Source organism: Vigna unguiculata, chromosome 5 (assembly GCF_004118075.2).
Source record: "Vigna unguiculata cultivar IT97K-499-35 chromosome 5, ASM411807v1, whole genome shotgun sequence".
Classification (NCBI taxonomy): domain Eukaryota; kingdom Viridiplantae; phylum Streptophyta; class Magnoliopsida; order Fabales; family Fabaceae; genus Vigna; species Vigna unguiculata.
The window spans coordinates 12,651,042-12,667,122 of NC_040283.1; positions in this window are offsets into that span (position 1 = coordinate 12,651,042).

Sequence of the window (16,081 nt, forward strand, 5' to 3'; positions counted from 1 at the left end):
ATTTCTCTTATGTACAATTCAGTTAATTTCTCCAATGAATACTTGATGTTAATGGGTAAGAAGTGAGCAGACTTTGTTAAACGATAACCCATATGGAATCAAATTTTTGAATGGTTCGTGGCAAGCCAATTACAAAATCCATTGTTATACTATCCCATCTCCATTCAGGTATATCTAAGGATTGTAGCATTCCTGTTGGCTTTTGACGTTCTATTTTAGCTTTTTGACAAACTAGACATTTTGCTACATATTGTGCCACTTCCCTTTTCATTTTGGGCCACCAATACATTTTCTTGAGATCTTGATATATTTTTGTTGTGCCTGGATGCATGCTTAATTTGCTTTTATGTGCTTCCTCTAGAATCATTTTCTTAATTCCTTCATTCCATCTTTTTGTCCTATCAATTTCTTTTTCTTTTGAATGAACTCATCACTTTCCTGTGCCATCATGGATTTGTTTTTGTAAATTGTTAGTAATCCGAATGGAGTTTAATTGCATTTTATCATGGCTTAGGGTGACTGAAAAATTCATGTCTCTAAATTTTTCTAACAAATTTATCTCATGAATCATTAGTGATGAGATATGTAATGATTTTCTGCTTAAAGCATTTGTCATTACATTTGCCTTACCTGGATGGTACTGTAATTCAAAATCATAATCTTTCAGAAATTCCATCCATCTCCTTTGTCTCATATTTAATTCCTTTTGATCAAACAAGTATTTGAGACTTTTATGATCACTAAAAACTTCAAACTTACCACCATAGGCATAATGTCTCCATATCTTAAGTGCAAAAACAATGGCAGATAGTTCTAAATCATGGGTTGGGTAATTTTTCTCATGTGTTCTTAATTGTCTAGAAGCATATGCCACTACCCTTCTATCTTGTATAAGAACACAACCTAATCCCATTTTGGAAGCATCACAAAATATAACAAAGTGCCCAGTAGGATCAGGTAATGCTAAAATAGGAGAAGTGGTTAATCTTTTCTTGAGTTCTTGAAAAATATTCTCATATTTTTCTGTCCACACAAAAGCTTGGCCTTTTTTGGTGAGTTGGGTTAAAGGCAAAGATATTTTAGAAAATCTCTCAATGAATCTTCTATAATATCCTGCCAAACCGAGAAAACTACGAATCTCAGCCACTGTTTTTGGTGGCTCCCATTGTAGAACTGCTTCTACTTTGGTCGAATCCACTGACACTCCCTTATTGTAAATCACATGTCCTAAGAATTTTACTTTCTCTAACCAGAATTCACACTTCGACAATTTAGCATACAATTTCTTTTCTCTCAAGATTTGCAAGACAATCTGAAGGTGTTCCTCAAGAGTCTTCGAATAAATAAGAATGCCATCTATAAAAACAACCACAAATTGATCTAAAAAGGTATGGAAGATCCTATTCATATAATCCATGAATATTGCAGGAGCATTGGTCACACCAAAAGGCATCACTTGATATTCATAATGGCCATACCTAGTTCTGGAAGCAATTTTTTGTATGTCTTCTGCTTTTACTCTACTTTGATGATATCCTGACCTTAAATCTATCTTAGAAAATACATAGGCTCTTCTCAATTGGTCCATCAAGTCATCTATTCTAGGAATGGGGTATTTATTCTTTATGGTGAATTTATTTAATTGATGGTAATCTACGCACAACCTAAAATTTCCATCTTTCTTTTTAAACCAACAAAACCGGGGTTCTCCAAGGTGACACACTAGGATGAATGAACTATTTTTCAAGTAATTCTTCTAATTGTTTCTTCAATTTTGCTAATTTAGAGGGTGACATCCTATATGGTGCCATAGAGATTGGTCCAACTCCAAGCATCAGATCTATGGAAAATTCAATTTCTCTGTTAGGTGGTAAACCAAGGATATCATTGGGAAAGACTTTAGGAAAATTTTGAACAACTGCTATATTTTTCAACTCAACTTCCTCTTTTATTTCCATAGAAGATAATAACAAGTACCCTTGAATTTCATTCCTTAAAGGCCCACTTTTTGAATTGGTAGGTGATTTTAAAGGATTCTCAGAGTTTGGAAATATCACTGATTTCTTAGCACAATTCAAAAGGACTTGATTGGAAGATAACCAATCCATACCTAAGATTACATCTAATTGAGATAAAGGTAGACATATTAAATCTACAAGGAATTTTCTATTCTCAATGAACAGTGGACAATCTAAACAAACTCTATTGGTAATTACCGAGTAATTTGTGGGAGTTGAAATGACCAAACTAGTTTTTAGAAAAGAGGTCGACATATTAAGATGTTGAACACAGTAATTGGAAATGAATGAGTGAGTTGCACCTGAGTCATACAATACATTTAAAGTTTTTCCTTTGATAAAACACATACCTTGAATTAGATCATGGTTTTCAGCAGCTTCAGCTATACTCATGGTGTACACTCTTCCTGTTGTGGTAGGTCTTGTCTTGGTTGCAACTGAATTGAAATGTGGCTTCTGTTGTCCACACTCAGAGAATAGGTGACCAGGTTTCCCACACTTGAAATAGACTGGTCCCTTAAGATGACAATCTTTAGTAGGATGACCTTGTCCGCATTTAAAGCATCTGATATGATCAAATATAGGTCTAGTAAAATTTCCTGATGAAGATTGGTTGGATTGGGTCCTCCATTGTAGGCGATTGTAAGGTTTTCCCTCAATGCATTTATTTTTATTTGTTTGGGGTCAAAAATACTTTGGTTCGATATTTTGGTTGTTCTCAAAATCTTCCAAAAATCTACACTTGTGAATAAACGTAGGAAAATCAACAATTTCTAGTATTCCTACTGCTTTTCTCAATTCATCCCTAAGCCCATTTTCAAATTTTATACATTTCATCCTTTCCTCTGGGTGATAAAAGAAAGTAGAGTATTTTCCTAATTCTTCAAACTTGGAAGCGTATTCCCCTATTGTCATACTTCCTTGCTTCAACTGCATAAACTCTATTTCTTTTGCTCTCCTCACATCATTAGGGAAACATTTTTCTAAAAAATTTGTTCTAAATACATCCCAGGTAATCATTATTCTTCCTCCTTCAAGTAATCTCCTGGTACCATCCCACCAATATTCAGTTTCTCCTATTAACATAAGTACATCATAATTCACCTTTTGGTTGTCAACACAATTCATAACTCGAAATATTTTCTCCATCTCCTTAATCCATAATTCAACTTTTTCTGGATCATATCCTCCAGAAAATTGTGGGGGTTTGTCTCTTCTAAATTCAGCTAAACCTTGTGATTCAGGGTTTCCTTCAGGTCTTTGATTCTTTATTAGAGCAGCAGCCATGTCTTGGATAGCTTGCATTGCTTCAGTTAATTCATTGTTCTTCCTAAAGTTTGTCATCTGGAATCGTATGAGTTAGTAATATATATATATATATATATATATATATATATATATATATATATATATATATCTATATATATATATCTATAGATATATCTATATATACAGATATATATCTATATATATATAGATATATCTATAGATATATCTATAGATATATATATATATCTATATATATATATCTATATATATATATATATAGATATATATATATATATATCTATATATATATATATATATATAGATATATATCTATAGATATATCTATATATATATAGATATATATCTGTATATATAGATATATATATATATATATATAGATATTTATATATATCTATAGATATATATATATACACACACAATAGTGTATGTATCTTATATCTACATCGTTTAGTACATCTTATATTCCTTACACTAGAAGAGGAAGAAGTGTTATTTATTTACAATTTCTTCCTCATATACAGGTTTTCAAACAGGTGGAGGGAAAAGGTTATGGATAGGGTTCACTTGGACTGTTGGGAGAAAATAGAAGGTAACTCCGATTTGTTCTTCGATGACAATCGGCGCATTTTGAGCAGAGAGAAAAGTAATAATAGAATTTCTCGTTCCCTGAAATGTTACAGAATTATTCACTGCATTGGTTTACCATGCATTTCCCGGGAAAACTGCCACAATGTCGGCGAAGAAGGGATCAAGCATATTGGGAGCAGCCATCTATGATAATGTTATAAAATTTTGTTTTTCACACACAATCATAAAATAGGGAAGTGAGACAAATATCACACAAAAAAATACAGCATATCATAATAAGATGAAATGAAAAGTCTCCCCAAATCCATAAAACTAGATTTTATTATACTTTATAAAGACATTGATTAATTTTGTAGTGACTAGTCAGGATAAATGAGCTCATAGCCAACAAAGTAACTCAAGAACATCTCATCTTGAGTAATACTAACCCGTTTATATAAATTATATAAATGAATAAATAGATAGGATCAATGAATAATTAAAATAAATATAAATAAATAAAACGGACCAGTACATAACTGGAGATAAATATAACTAAATAAATAAGAATAAATATAAATTGAGTAAATAGGATCCGTGCAGAACTGGAGATGAATATAAATAAATAAATGAGAATGATAACTAAATATAGTTTAGAAGAATAAATATAAAATATATAATAATAACAAGTCAATATAATAACAGTTTCATTAATTTAAACTAAATAAAATTATTAAGTAAAACTAATAGATGAAACTTGTTTTATCTCTATATATTATTCCATATGTAAAAAAATTCACAATTTTTTTATTTTAATTTTATTTATTTGGATATTAATTTCTTAATTTATTTTATTATTTATATTTATATTTATTCAATATTTTAATTATTTTTGTACATAAAAAATTATTATTATTAAGGAAATTATACCAGAATAAATATAATATTATTAAATATTTAATATCAAAATAAGATATATTTTCTATTCTTCAAAATAAAATAATATTTGTAGAAATATTAAACTAAATTACTAAATAATAATTACATAAAGATAAGATAACTGTATAGTCAACATGACATTAATTTTCTTTTCATATTTTTCATCTTATTCTGCAAAGTTATTAAAATTAACTCTATTAATGTTTCATGTACATGGAAGGTTGTTTTTCTTTCTTATTCATTTCCTTAATATAGAAACAAAAATAAAATATAATATAACATATTATAATATATATATATATATATATATATATATATATATATATATATATATATATATTATTTTAACCTTGTGATAAACTCTTTTTCTTGTGATATATTGTAAATATTTATTAGAATACACTTTTTTATTATTAGAATATTTATTGTTCACAATTTAATGTAAAATAACATATTAACTAAAACTTTTAAAGTATAAAATTAATAATTTTTTAAAGTAGAGAATGTAATTAATATATTGTTCATGCAGAGAACAAATAAGATGAGTTAGACACAAGCGTCACCTTACCATGTAGTCCGCTATCTCCTCAGTTGGTCTCTCCCCGGTTGATACATGTCAGCTTGAACCCAGGAGGGGTTACCTGCAGAAGAGTCTCTGAAACTCAAGTAAGTCAAAGCTCTCAGAAGGTCAAATCAGTGATTAATGAATGCATACCTTTAATTACTCGGGTCCACGCGTATTTATAGAGCATTAATGATGTTTGATTACCTCATGGGTCGGACCTTGACTTGGGCTCTAGCTTGGGCCATGAGTGGGCCTGGGCCCTAACCCAGGCTCTTAAGACCTATTGAACGCGGGGGCTTCTATTTTTACTAAGTTTATTGGAGTTGTCGACCTGGACTTTAATCTTATCGGGTCTGCTGGAGTAGCCGGCCTGGACCGGCTACCTACCTTGACGGCTTACATTGGTTACATGAGGTGTAGGTTATTCTTCTAGATGTATAGGTTAAAACTGGTACAAGTTAGGCTGAATACTTGGCTACCTTGATATATGCATTGTTTACTTATTTGGTCGAGTTTGACTAGGTGTGGTACATATATATTAACAATATCTAAAAAAAAAAGCTTAGATTGTTGCTCAATTATAAATTACCTTTAAAAAGTTATATATTTTTGTGGAAATATTGTTTACCATAAAATTGAAAGTTATAGAATACATGATTAAATTTGGTATGATTTTATTATACTTAAAAATGATTTGAAAATAGTTAGCAAATCCATTTAAAAATTGAACATGTTGTAGAAAAATAAATAAATAAATGTATAAATATAATTAAAATAAGAATTAAGAGTGTTATTTTAATAATAAGAAAATATGAATTTCAATTTAAGAAAATATTAAGGATGGGTGAAAATTTCCTAAAAGGAAATTATTCATAGAAACATTTGGTTATAAAAGCACATATGTGTGATGCAAATGTTGCGTAGAATGAAGATGAACAGTCCAATGAAGTCTGCAGTGAGATTTGTATTCGTAATGCTTTTGGTTCTCTTTGCATCAGGTTATAAGTCATTTATTTTGAGGATTAAGTATCTGTTTTATTTTCTTAAGTAGCTTTTTTTCTAAATCATAATTAGTATTTGTTTTGTGTTGCAGATATGTGCATGAAATCAGAGGCAAGAAACGTTGTGACTCTGCGTTGCAGTACTCCCGACAATTGTCAATTTCTTTGTCCAAATTGTAATAATTGTCAATGTATTGACAAGCTTTGTTATTGTCCTGAAAATGTTTTTCCTTTTACCAACAACAAATTCATTCAAAGTCCTTAGATATTTTTGCAATACTACATTATCTTTTGCTAATCATTGTATTCATCATATATAAGAGGAGACTCGTACTTTGACCTTGCAAATTTTCTCTTAATTTCTACTTACCTTTTCAATAATTTTTATTTTATCATTAAATTTTGTTTATATTTATTTTTATTATGTTAATATAATATTTTTTGTTAAAATTTATCTCTAAATTATTGTATTTGTCCATTAACGATATATAAAACTTTGATGTGAGACAATTTTGTTTCAAATTATAAAATGATTAATCCTTATTTAAATGTGTATTTTATCTTTTGTTAGAATATAAAGCTAATGTATAAATGATGTGCAATTTTTATGCTGTGAATTATTATAACTTGTTTTCGACACGGTTGACAAAAATAATATATAATGTATAAAGGTTGAATTGACTTGATATCGAGTGAAAAAAATGTTTTTGTGAAAAAAATAATAATTAATTTGATTTAGTATAATATTGAATGGGTGAAATTAAAATTTATATTTTTATACACGATGAGAGACATTAAATCTATAACTCAAGTTAATTATGAGGTTTATTTTTTACTTTTTCTAATATTTTTTTCCATTAAAATTATGGAAAATCAATATGCATTAAAAAATACACTACAAAAATTTTCAAATTTTTTGAAATAGTATAAATAGGAACTATAAAATGGGTCAACATTGTTTGTTTTGGCTCAACTCATTTTTGACTTGTTGAAAACGAACTGGAACGGGCCAATTCATTTACACAACATGGACTAGAAATTACAACTCATCTTCCATTCCATGACGAATTGAACGGTGAACGGTTAGTGCGACTTTGAACTTATTTTTGAATAATTATTATTTTATCGTAACATTTTATTTATATTTATTGTTATTGTGTTAATATAATATTTTATTATTAAAACTTACCTATGCACATTAATGATATATAAAATTTTAATTTCAGATAGACAATTTTTATTTGAAATTATAACGTAATTTAATTAATCAGTACTTAAATGTATAGTTTATTTTTTGTTAAAATATAAATCTAAAGCATAAATGATGTGCACTTCTTATGATGTCAAGTATTCAAGATTGTTTTTTACAAGACTAATATATAATATATAATTTCTAAATGGTGAATTGACTCTCAACATAATCGAGTGAAAAAATTGTTTTAATGAAAAAAATTAATCAATTTGATTTAGTATAAAATTGAATAGGTGAAACCAAAAGTTATATTTTTACACTGTTTAGAAATAATTGATTAACTGTAATAATTTATTATATCGGTTTAGGCGTAATTTTTAAAATATTTGCATCTAATCGGTTATGTTTAATAATAATAAATTAATCTATGCAAATATGATTTTCATAAAATATAGGATATAATCCATTATACTTGATATAATCTATCAGTTCAAGTTTTTCTTACAAAATCTATTCGGTCATAATTGATTAAATAAAGGAAAATTCAATTAATATCAAGTTATTTTCCTTTAAACAAGAATAAATTTATTCAAACCCCTTGAACTTGTTAGAGATTTTTTGCAACAATGGACATAAATAATAAAATATTATGTATTATCTATCAATAATCAATATATGTCTACATATTAATGAAATATAAAAGGAGAGTCATCCTTGTTTAGATTTCAAGTTGAGTGACTTTATTAGAGTCAATTATTATATATTTAACGAATTGTCTGTGTTGGAGTGTATAATTTCATTACAGTTTTGTCTTTAAAATGTGTATCGAAAGGTGAAAGAAAAAAACGGAGTATCTAAATGATATGGCATTATTGTGTCCGATAGAAATATATCTCTAAATTATTTGATTGCGTCTTAATTATTGTATTTGTCCATTAACGATATATAAAATTTTGATTTCAGACAATTTTGTTTGAAATTATAAAGTAATTAATCCTTATTTAAATTGTATTTTATTTTTTATTATAATATAAAGCTAATGCATAAATGATGTGCAATTTTTATGTTGTGAATTATTATAGCTGATTTTCGATACGGTTGACAAAAATAATATATAATGTGTAAAGATTGAACAGACTTGTTATCGAGTGAAAAAATTATTTTTACGAGAAGAAATTAATTAATTTCATTTAGTATAATATTGAAGGGGTAAAACCAAAAATTACACTTTTACACACGATCAGTTTTGAAATAATTAATTATAAATTAATATATTATTACATCAGTTATGTGTAATTTTTAAAAGATATTCATCTAATTAGTTATGTTTATAATAATAAATTAATCTAAGTTATTTTCATTTCACCAACAATAAATTTCAAAACCCTTTTAATCAAGTGTTACATATTTTTGCACATACTAATACATAAATAATGTGCATTTCATGTGAAGTATTTAAGATTGTATGCCTCTCTAGCTAATTTCTAGTTACGAATTAGCTAGCTAATTTCTAGTTACGAATTAGTTAGCTAATTTCTAGTTACGAATTAGCTAGAAATTTTAAAACTTTTTAGAGAGGGAACAGAGAGAGATTAGCTCTGAATTAGCTACAAATTAGCTACGGATTATATCTCTCTTTAATTAGCTACGAAAAATTCTCTAGCAATTTAGTAGATAATCTGTCGCAAAACGTTTTAACTACGAATTAGTTGCGGATCAACTATGAAAAATGTAATAATTTATTATAGCGGTTAATATGTAATTTTTAAAATATATATATATATATATATATATATATATAATCAATTATGTTTAATAATAATAAATTAATCTATGCAAATATGATTTATATAAAATAGGATATAATCCATTATTCTTGATATAATCTATCCGTTCAAGTTTTTCTTGCAAAATCTATTCGGACATAATTGACTAAATAAAGTAAAATTCAATTAATATCGAGTTATTTTCCTTTAACCAAGAATAAATTCATTCCAACCCCTTGAATATGAGTGTTAGAGATTTTTGCAACAATGGACATAAATAATAAAATATTATGTATTATCTATCAATAATCAATATATGTCTGCATATTAATGAGACATAAAAGGACAATCATACTTTGACTATTGTTTAGATTTCATGTATCTTGAGTAATATTTTTAGGATCAATCATCATGTATGTGAGGTATTGTTTGCTTTGGAGTATATAGTTTTGGTCACAATTTTGTCCTTTAAAAGCGCATCGGAAAGTGAAAGGAGGAAGAAGTATTTTTAACTGCATTAGGTCTTGACTCCTAAGTGATGTGGGGAATGACGAATTGGTATTGTCCGCTTTGGAGTTTTGGAGTGTAAAGCTCCGTCAGGTTTTGTCCTTCAAAGGTGTCTCGAAGGGTGGAATGAGTATTTAAACTGCCTTAAGCCTCGACTCTTAAGCGATGTGACACTATTGCATCCAATAGGAACATATCTCTAAATTATTTTATTGCGTCTTAATTGTTGTATTTTTTCCATTAACGATATATAAAATTTTAATTTCAGACAATTTTGTTTGAAATTATAAAGTAATTAATCCTTATTTAAATGTGTATTTTATTTTGGGTTAGAATATAAAGCTAATGCATAAATGATGTGCAATTTTTATGTTGTGAATTATTTTATCTTGTTTTCGATACGGTTGACAAAAATAATATATAATGTGTGTAACATCTCATTTGAATAATAACCTTAATTAAATGAAATGTCACACTGATAATATGAGAAACAAAGTCATGGAGTATAGTGTTACTCCTTACAAATATCCAGAAGAAACCAGAAAAGAACTAAGGCACACCACGATGTCAGTTACAAAACAGAATAAGAGATCTAAAGTATGTCAAAATTAAGGTTGTAAGATGAGGCGTCCAAGGGCCACAACCCTAAAGGAAAACATAAACAAGCAGACTCCAATCCAGATAGTTTATGTAGTGGAATCACCATTTCCCTGTTGACCACGAGAAGTTCTCGCATCTGCTCACATCAATAAATTGATGATCATCGTAAAAAGAGAAAACCACACACATGTTGGTATCGTGCAGTGGAATGTTTGGAGTTTGGACAAAAACCAAGAGGAGGGTGAATTGGGTTCTTAATAAAAATTGTGCTTTTAAAATTTTCCTTTTTAATATGAAAGATCAGTTAAAATTATCTCCTTTAATTTAATAAACACAATAAAATAAAGAGAGTAGAGAAGAGAAAATTGCACAAAATATTTATACTGGTTCAGATTAAAAGACCCTACGTCCAGTTGTTAATCTCTAAAAAAACAAGATTAACTCAATCACTAAAATAAACCAAACTTACAAACAATGATAAGAAAAATTAGGGTTTAGAAAACACCTCTCTTGAATCACACAAGAGATGAAGACACCTCCCTTGAAATCCACAAGGGATGAAAACACCTTCCTTGAATCACACAAGGAATGAACACCTCCTTTGAATCACACAAAGGATGACTGGCTTCTCCTAGCAACAACAGCAACACTCAATCACTCAAGATCCCACTTGATGAAAGTTATTGCTCTACCCACACTAGGTTTTTCAAAGCCTTCCCACAAAGAGTTCTCAAGTACTCAGACTTCTCTAACTTCTGTATTTGATAATGAAAGCATACCACTCTATTTATAGAAAGCCTATTTAGGAATTAGGTTAAGAATATGAAAAGTTAAGTCACAACTGTCATAGATAATCAATTATCATAAGTGATAATCGATTATCACATAAACTTTTATGAAAATATTTTTCTCGCTGTGATAATCTATTATCAGTCAGGATAATCTATTATCAGTTAGGATAATCTATTATCAGCAGGTGATAATCGATTATTCCAGAGACTTTTCTCAAAAATCAGTTTTAATTGAGATAATTGTTTATCACTAAGAATAAGATAATTGATTATTCTAGTGAGTTTTGCAAATAAATAAAATTCTCTTGGTGCTCTACTACTTGGGTTTTTCCTTTTGACATGTTAATTTAACTATTTTAAATAACATACACAGATTACAAGACCTAAACAACTAAACCCTTAAGTCTTCAATGCATCTCTTGAATCAAAGCATTCTTTTAAGTTTTCAACATTTTTTCATGCATCATTATCAAGTCTTCCATACTTCTTCATAAGTCATTATCATCATCAAAACTCCTTATTAAAGGAATATGTCTATCTTCTTCTTTTCGTCAACAACACACACAGAACATACAACAAACAAAAGGGTAAGCTAGAGTAAAACATGATTTATCATACAGATACTTACAATTTCATAATTCAAGATACATGCGTCCACTAATCATGTTATGACTTGCAAACAATACACTAATACTTGAGACACGACTCATCTGGATACATATAATTAGTCAGATTCAGCGGATGCTTGCACTTGTGGTGGCCTTTATTGCTCTACTGCGCTAATTATTACAGTGTTGCATCCCCCACACATAAGATTAGCCCTTAAAGTGTTCCAGGCCTCCTGCTACTCTCACCACTCGAGTCAGTACGCTCTATGTGAGACTAACTGACTCTTTAGAGTGTCAGGATGCAATCCTTACCTTGAATCCTTACTAAATTATATAAATGAGGCACCATCATGAACTTTCACTAACAGTGGTCATGGAGTTACGTCCTGACCAAACGAGACACCACCACAAGATCTCACCTAGAGATTCATGGAATTATGCCCTAACCTATGAGGCACCACAATGAAACCATTGTGAAATTACGTCCTAACCACACCAACATCATGTTCCACCAATCAATATAACATTATTGCTCATATCAAATCCATGACTACATATATAACCAACTATTCATTCATTTTCCATACTAAGATCATGCCAAACTCATCATTCACCACCCATAAACCATCTTTACTCATGTATATTCACTCATCTCATGCTTTAACAAAGTAATTCAATCAAACCTGTGTCAAACATCCAAGAACAGAGAAGAAAAATAGAACATGGCACATTCTCGCCCAGTTCTCGCTCAAGCTGAAAGGCCTCGCACAAGCGAGAGGATTCCCTCGCTCAGGCGAGCTTCTTTTGCCTAGGCGAGAGCTCGAGAAGTGGGAACAACGACTTTCGCGTTCTTTCGCTTAGGCGAGACCTCCTCACCTGAGCGAGATACATTCTCGCTCAAAACAGGAGCTCGTCGCCTAAGCGACAGCTCGCGCAATCAACCTGGGCAAGTTGCTGCTAATCTCGCCTAGGCGAGACACGCTCGCTTGGGCGAGAAAACCAGAACCCTCCACTGTTCACATAGACCAACACCAAATATCAACCAGAGCAGCACAAATCACGTTCATAACATTTTACATACATCAGAAATACGTAACAGACCCAAAAATTAGCAAAGATCGATTTAAACTAAGAAACCCTAGCTTCCCTTACCTAGAAAGAGCTAGTACAAGACTTCGACACCTAAGCCCACGAACATGACAACTTCAAGAGCAGTTTTAAAAGGTGGAGTAGAGCAGGGGTTGAGCTAACTTGAAGAGGACTAGAAACCAAACCCTAGCAGAGCTTCTGTTGAGAGGTAGAAGAGGGTAAGCAAAGCACTATCTTTGCAAACTCGCAGAAATGAGGGGGGTTAGGCTACTGTTAAGACTTTGGCAAGTGTACCAAGTCGCGCAAGTAGTAACCGGTAAGACCGGGATATCGTTTCCCAAGAGACTCGTGTATACTAAATATTTGCATAATTAGTGACTAATTTAAACTAATGAATAAATCCATATTTTGAGTTTCAACGTATGAAGTTAAACTTTGCATAAATAATTAAAATTGAACTTTGGAAGTTAAAGGCACTTAGTGAATGGAAAAGATTAGAAATGATATGACTTGATATTGCCGGGGTTAGAATTCACCAACTATGCTCTCATGCAACTACAATTTAACATCCTCTTCATTAATATGCTAATGCCAACCCACAATATTACTCAAACCCTAATTCCTTAATGAATTGAGCCTAAATTTCCTTATTAAAAGTCAATTCCTTGAACTCTTAATAAGCAAATTTGCTTTATGCACAAAGGTTTTAATGCAACCCATGGGTCCAGCCCCATTCCTAGGTACAAGCTCCATTGAGTTTTCTTATTTCAAATCTAGGTTTCAATAGATATTTCCACACCCAATGAACCAAAAATCATGCAAGAGATGGCTAAATCAATACAAGCTTTAAGTGAAGAAATAAGAAGACTAGCAATTAATGAAAGAGTCATATAAATAATCAAAACATTTGCATTTACACAAGAGTTTCGTGGCTACATCTAACCCCAACAAAAATGGGTTTAGCTCTCCATTGCCATGGAGAGCTCAAGCTTAAAAATGGAAGAAAAGGAAGAGAAAGAGATACAAGGAGGAAGATGGAGCTGTTCCCACGAGCCCTAGCACTCCTCCAAGCTCTCCAAATGTGTTCTTCGTGCCTCCAAAATGCCAAAGATCTGATTCCCTCCGCGAAAACAAAAGAAAAAGGGGTCACTTGACATATCAGCGAAAAAGGGCGCCTGGCGGAAGGGTCTCACCGCCAGGCGCAAGCCACCAAACAGGGGGCAAGTCTTCCCGCTACCGCCCGGCGGTGACTAAGTGCCGCCAGGCGGTGACTAACAGTAGCGCCTGTCTGGCACTTGGCTGGCGCGTGGCTGGCGGTCTGTTCCGCCTGGCGCTGGCTTCGCGTCGCCAGGCGCTTCCTGTTGACATTTTTCTTCTCTCTTTGCTATTCCGGGTCACTCATTAGTCTGGATTATTGGAACAAAGCTTCCCATCTACAAAAAGGACACAAAAATGGGGACTAGTGATATATTTAGATCAATGTAACCCACAATGTATTTATTTACAAAAGTAAGGTAAAATTGAGGATTAAGTAGGTTAAAAGCTTTGGAAGAGATGATTTTGCTAATGAAATATAGCTTGGATAATGGTAAAAATTAACATTATCAGCTACCTTAGGGGCTTTGGACACCCTATGGGCCAACCCTTAGGCCCATATGATTAAGATAGGCCCTTAAAATTTAGGATAGATTTAAAGTGGGCCTTACAATGTGCAAAGGTTGAATTGACTTGATATTGAGTGAAAAAATTGTTTTTATGAAGAAATTAATTAATTTTATTTAGTATAATATTGAAGGGGTGAAACCAAAAGTTATATTTTTACACACAATCAGTTTTGAAATAATTGATTATAATTTAATAATTTATTGATTTAATTATGCCTTTGGTCTCCATTTTCATAGCAAAATCTCAATTCGGTTCCTATATTTTTTTTTCTCAATTTGGTCCTTGTTTTGGGAAATTTGATCTCAATTTAGTCATTTTCGTTAGTGGTATAGTAACAATGTTAAATGGGGTGCCACATGTCAGTTCCTGAATTTTTTTTTTGAATTATTTTTTAAAAAATAAAAAATTGCCACGTGTGAAGCTATCGTCGTGCCATGTGGCAGTGAAAACGTGATGTGGCAGTGATAGTGCCACGTGTTAGTATTATGCCAGGTGTCATTTTCTCATTCTCAATTTGGTCCCCGTATTCTAATTGTTGTCTCAATTTAGTTCCTATTTTTGTAAAAATTGTGTAATTTCGTCCCTCTTCAAATTGAAACAAAAATTAATTTTTATATAAATGTTATACAAAAATAAATATATAATATATAATAATAACAAGTCAATATAATAACAATTTTATTAATTTTAACTAAAAAAGATTATTAAGTAAAACTAATATTTGAAACTTGTTTTATATCTATATATTATTCCATATGTAAAAAAAATCCCAATTTTTTTAATTTTAATTTTATTTATTTGGATATTAATTTCTTAATTTAGTTTATTATTTAAATTTAAATTTATTCAATATTTTATTTATTTTTGTACATAAAAAAATTATTATCATTAAAAAAATTATACCAGAATAAACATAATATTATTAAGGTTTAATTACTCGGATGGTACCCACTTTGGTAGGAGTGTCTCAATTTGGTACCCGCCGAAAAAAAAGTGTCAATTGCGTCTCCACTTTTGAAAAAGTGCATCAATCAGGTCCTTTTCAGAAAAACATAATTAACGCCATTAACGGCAGGCCACGTGTCACTCTCACGTTTTTTTAATTTTTTTTTAATTTTTTTAATTTTTTTAATTTTTTTTAAATAAAACAATATTTATAGAAATATTAAACTAAATTACTAAATAATAATTACATAAAGATAAGATAACTATATAGTCATCATGACATTAATTTTCTTTTCATATTTTTCATCTTATTCGCAAAGTTATTAAAATTAACTCTATTAATGTTTCATGTACGTAGAAGTTTCTTTTTCTTTCTTATTCATTTCCTTAATATAGAAAAAATAATAATATAACATATTATAATATATATATATATATATATATATATATATATTATTTTAACCTTGTGATAAACTTTTTTTTCTTGTTTGAGAGATGCATTCTCCCGATATATTGTAAGTATTTATTAGAATACACT